This window comes from Oreochromis niloticus, linkage group LG15 (assembly GCF_001858045.2).
Source record: "Oreochromis niloticus isolate F11D_XX linkage group LG15, O_niloticus_UMD_NMBU, whole genome shotgun sequence".
NCBI lineage: Eukaryota > Metazoa > Chordata > Actinopteri > Cichliformes > Cichlidae > Oreochromis > Oreochromis niloticus.
This window is the reverse complement of record NC_031980.2, coordinates 7,795,241-7,800,337: the sequence shown is the minus strand read 5'-3', so window position 1 is coordinate 7,800,337 and position 5,097 is coordinate 7,795,241. Positions and strand designations below refer to the sequence as shown.

Sequence of the window (5,097 nt, the reverse complement as noted above, 5' to 3'; positions counted from 1 at the left end):
TGTGCCTAATAAAGTAACCAGTGAGATATTTAAAAGCATATCTGTGTTTGAAAAAGGTATCTAGAAATTAAAAGAAACACTGTAGTAAACACTTAGTCAGTATTCAACACTTATAAGAAGAATGGTCTTAATAAATAATTTATTTATTTAGTTAATTAGGTATTTAGGTACTTAGTTGCTATTTTCTCAACTTTAGCTTGCCTGCTAACCTTCTGCTACACACTTCAGCCCAGTAGGTGGCACGCTTAAGCAGTTAGCTAATTGCTAGTAAACCCAGCACAAGAAGAAGAAGAAGAAGAAGACTCGCAGGAGTTCACTTCCTGTATTAAGATTTTCATGCTTCCACAAATGTGTGCATCTGTCAGACAGAGGTGAACATGGCAGACGTCTCGGAGAGGACACTACAGGTCGCCGTTGTGGTTTCTTTCGCTGCCGGCTTCTTGGCGGGGTGGCAGGCTAACAGAATGAGGAGAAGGTTTCTGGACTGGAGGAAAAAACGACTCCAGGACAAGCTATCAGAAACACAGAAGAAACTGGATTTGGCTTGAATGGTAATACCATATTTATGACGACACGCTGGGAAAAGAGTGACCGCATGTCACACTTTTCCCTGTTGTTGACTTAGAGTTACAGAGCTTAGATATGTCGGTTAGTAAATCTTCGAGTGGACAGAAGTGATGTGTATTATTTGCTGTTATTTGCACAATATCGCTGTGATGAATTTATATACGTTATACAAGTCACTGTTGTCACAGTTTGTTTGTCTAAAAATGTGTCTTTCCTGTAAGGTCTGCGGTATGAGGCTCTTGGATGTGGATGCTACACCATGTGTGTGACCGAGGGAAGGGAATCTGAAGATGACCTACCTGTGTGCTGCACTACCTGTATTTGTCTGCCACACCTTTCAGTTTAAGACTCTAATTCGCTCTAAACCAGTTCCATGAAAATGGAAGCAGCAGCATTTTGTTGTTGTTGTTGTTCTGCTAACAAAAAGGGAGTGGTGGACCTGTCCCCACTGCTGTTCTCTGCCAACATGTCTCCATCTCTGTATTTGTCAAATCAGGTCAAATAAATTATTTTGTTCCTTTTTTTTCCTATGTTGCAAGTCGTTATTCCACAGTGACGTTCAGGACTTCAGATAATGTGGTGATATATTATTGAAGCTGGCACTACACTCTTATACCTTAAAAGTTACCCAAACTCTATTACAACTAATTGGGATTATAATGTTCTCCTTATACCATAGGAACTCACAATGAAAGGAAAACACACAGCACTCTTGCCTTCAGCTTAGTCAACTTTAACTGACGTTTCTATTGATAAAAATGTATTATGTGAATAACTGCGCCATCTGCTGGATGAAAGCCAAAGTCACCTTAAACAACTCCATTGGGAGCCACATTACTGCTGTGTGGATGATTACACTAATTGATTTTTGTGTGTGTGTCATTTTGTCCAAGACTCATAGGGATAGGATCAAAAGGTAGAGGTTACATTTAAAATACAGTATTATGCAAAATTTTTCAGGTACCTGTCAGTTCTTGATATTTTGCTAGTAAAATGGGAAAAGGGTGCTGCAGTTTATTGGCTAAAGCACAATGTTTACAGTTTTAACAACGTGGAAAAACAGTATTTGGTATAACCGTCTTTGTTCTTGTTCTTCCTAAAGAGCATTCAAAGTCTTTCTTTTGGCATTGGCTGCCTTTTGTTCTGTTCTCTGTCAAAATGAACCTACACTGGTTCAATAATGTTAAGGTCCGGGCTCTGAGGAGGCCAATCCATGACCGATAGTGTTCCACTGTGTGTTTTTCTACCCAGGTATGCTTTCACTGTTTTGGCAGTGTGTCATTCATAATTCCATCAATTTTTGACAACCTCTCCAACACCACTGACTGAAATGCAGCCCCAAAGCCTCCACTATGTTTTACAGATAGCTGTTGCAACTCTATGTTGTTCCTTTTCCCATGACCTCCTATGTACATACTGACAACAATTTCAGCCAAAAATTTTAGATTTGAAGGCATCTTTCTATAAGATACCACTGATGGCATAACTCAGCCTTTTCTCCCTGTTTCCCTTCCCTAAGAATGGCTTCTTGACAGCCACCTTTCCACTGAGACATCTCTGATGAGGCTTCAGTGAACAGTAGAGATGCCAGATGGATCTTTCAGGTGCTGTGTCACGACTTTGCTAGGTTTTGTCTTATTACTTTGGGACATAAAATTGCATGTGTGTGTATGTGAGATTATTTATGACATTACAGCGATGAACACTGGTTGAAGCAGCCCCAGAAAAAATTTCTGGGAAATCACTTCTCATATAGCTCCACAAAACAAGCACTACTTGGATTTTACTGACTTGTTGTGTAATAACAGTTTTTTTCTTCTTTCTCGTTTTTGCATTTTTTTCCCCCTGTTATTTGATGCCAATCATGTATCCATGGATTACTCACAGAAAAGATGCAAGAATCCAGGATTTTTCCTGGATAGGGGAATCAAAATGGATTTGCATTTATATAGCAGTTCCTAGTCTAACTGACCACTCAAAGCACTTTAGACTACAAGCTGTTATTCTATACACTGTAAGGGATTTATCTACCTCACATCCATGGCTTTGATAGAAATCTAAAGGCAAACTCAGAACTGGGAAAAATACTAGAGTCGATGTCTAGGCTGTAGACATTGATGGCAATTCAGTAACACAATTGCTAAAACCAATTAAGTTATCCAAAACTATGACTATTACTGGGATAATATGGTTTACACACCTCAATACGGCACAATTTACCATTTTTACAGTTGTCATGGTACCCTATTGTGCCCCGGTGTCCCTGGGAGACATAAAACCTGGAGTAAGTACAAGCTAGTAAAACTAGCTCCAGTCTGGTGAACACCAGCATCTTCAAAGGTGCCAACTACCACAACCAGCCACAAAAAATTATATCTTACATCTGTACCTGTGTTTTGTATCTAAATACACATTTACACCCTTCATGTTGATTTGCCATGACTTCTATTGGCCTGAAGTTGTGCACCCTCACAGCTTATCTATAGGTGGTGCTAGTGATCTTTGTTAGTTCATGCTTACAAATCAAGTTTTTGCCTACAGCATTCCAGTCACTGGCTCTGAAATTAGATCTTGTGAGCAGATCTCTCTTTTTCATCATCACCAGTCTAGCGGGCCTATTACTATGTCTCAACAAGCTTTTGGCAAGACTTTAAAAAGTCCTTTTTTTCCTGAAGCACTTCATCAGTGGCTTGATGAGAAAGAAGGTGGAGAGGATACTGAAGGGGGATCAGGAGAGGTTAAGCTGACAGATAAATGTTTTTTAAAAAAGTGTTCTCTGGGTTTCAACTATTTGATGCAGAGTTTGGATGTCTCGGTTTATTTATTTGTCTTATATAGCACTCAGAAAAAAACATACTAAACATCAGAATCCTTTTGAATCTGCCAGGGCTCAGCATCAATTTGTTCTGTGTGGACATTTTAAGAGATTTGTGTTAAAAGGGATATAATTAACGGTAATTTCTAAGGTTGGCTTTTAATTACCTTGATTACTTTAATTAACACGCTAACTCTAAAGTTAAGGTTTGGGTCATATACTATTAAGTTAATGTGAAGCTTTTAAATTAAGCTGTGTAAAACTATCAACACTCCCTGTATAAATTATTTTTCAATGATTGCAGTGATTTGCAAATCTCACAAGCCCATATTTTATTCACAATAGAACATAGGAAAGACATCAATCAATCAGCTGGCTGTTTAAACTGAGACATTTCACTATGGCAAAAACACATTAGCTTATTGCTTGGGTCATCTTTGTAGCTGGACATCATACTTTTTGTTAATGTTGATTTATTAATCATTGTTGCCACTCCTGCCCATTAAAGATTAGGTCCACTACTTTATTGTGTGTTATCAGGGGCTGAAATGTGTTAGTTTTTTCTTACTACCATAGTACATTTAATACATTACATATACGTGATCGTGAGTGCTAAACCTCTTAATAAAAGAAGAATATTGTGCCATTTTTGTCTGACATAAGATACTACCCTTTCATTTCATGAGGCGCCAAATGTTTTCAGTTGATGCAGGCAGGCCAGATCAGCACCTGCACTCTTCTACTACAAAGCCATACTCTTGTAATAGATGCAGGTTAGCTCTGTCTTGCTATAATCTGCAAGGTCTTCCCTGAAAAGACGTTTTCTGGATGGGAGCTTATATTGCTCTAAAACCTGTAGATATCTTTCAGCATTGTTTGTGGCTTTCCACCAATGTTTCTACATGACAAAACTTTAAACTGCATTTGTAGATGGCACAGACAGTGATTTTTTGAAGTGTTCCTGACCCCATGCAGTCGTTTCCATGCCTGTTTTTAAGGTTGGAAGATCACAGATGTCTACTACTGATGTTCAGCCATGTCCCTTACGCACATTTCTCCAGATTGTCTGAATCTTTTGTTGGTATTATACATTTTAGATGATGAGATATTCAATGTCTTCAGAATTTCACATTTACAGGAAATTATCCTAATATTTACAGATGAAGACTGATGAAACTCTGCCTCTCTAAGATGCTCTTTTTTTATATGCACTCAAGTTACTGACTTGGTGAATACTGACCTGAATTAGTTGAAAATGGTTCCTCCAGCTGTTTCTTTGTTATACCGCTTGATTTTCCAGCCTTATGTTTCCCCTGTAACAGTTTTTATCATAATGCAGCGTATGGCAGCCCAGGCAGGACCCAATAGCAGGACTCAGAGGGAAAAAGGATTAACTGAAAGATGCAGATGAATTTAGAAACTTAATTACGCACAAACTCAGACAAAGAAGAAAACTGGGAGCTAAGAACTAAGGAAACTGGGACCCTACAAGAAAATAGAGAACTTAAAGAAGACACATGGACACACATACACACAGACTCAGGCAACATAGACACAGACTGATGAGAGAGGGGAAGCAAAACTGAACATAACACACGAGATGGGAGACTATCAAAATAAAATAAGAAGTAACACACACTGAGACTCAGACTAAGACACATAAACGTGACACTGGGACTGGACCACAAACAAATCAACATGGAAGGAAAGGGAAA

The 5,097-nt window shown here is 38.6% G+C and overlaps 1 long non-coding RNA gene across 1 annotated transcript; it reads left to right on the top strand.

The window, feature by feature from the left end:
• Positions 1-228: 228 nt before the first annotated feature.
• On the top strand, positions 229-1,097 carry LOC106097904 (uncharacterized). The gene is made up of 2 exons (XR_001223956.3): positions 229-551; positions 789-1,097. It is a non-coding gene; the product is annotated as an uncharacterized LOC106097904 (long non-coding RNA).
• Positions 1,098-5,097: the final 4,000 nt, after the last annotated feature.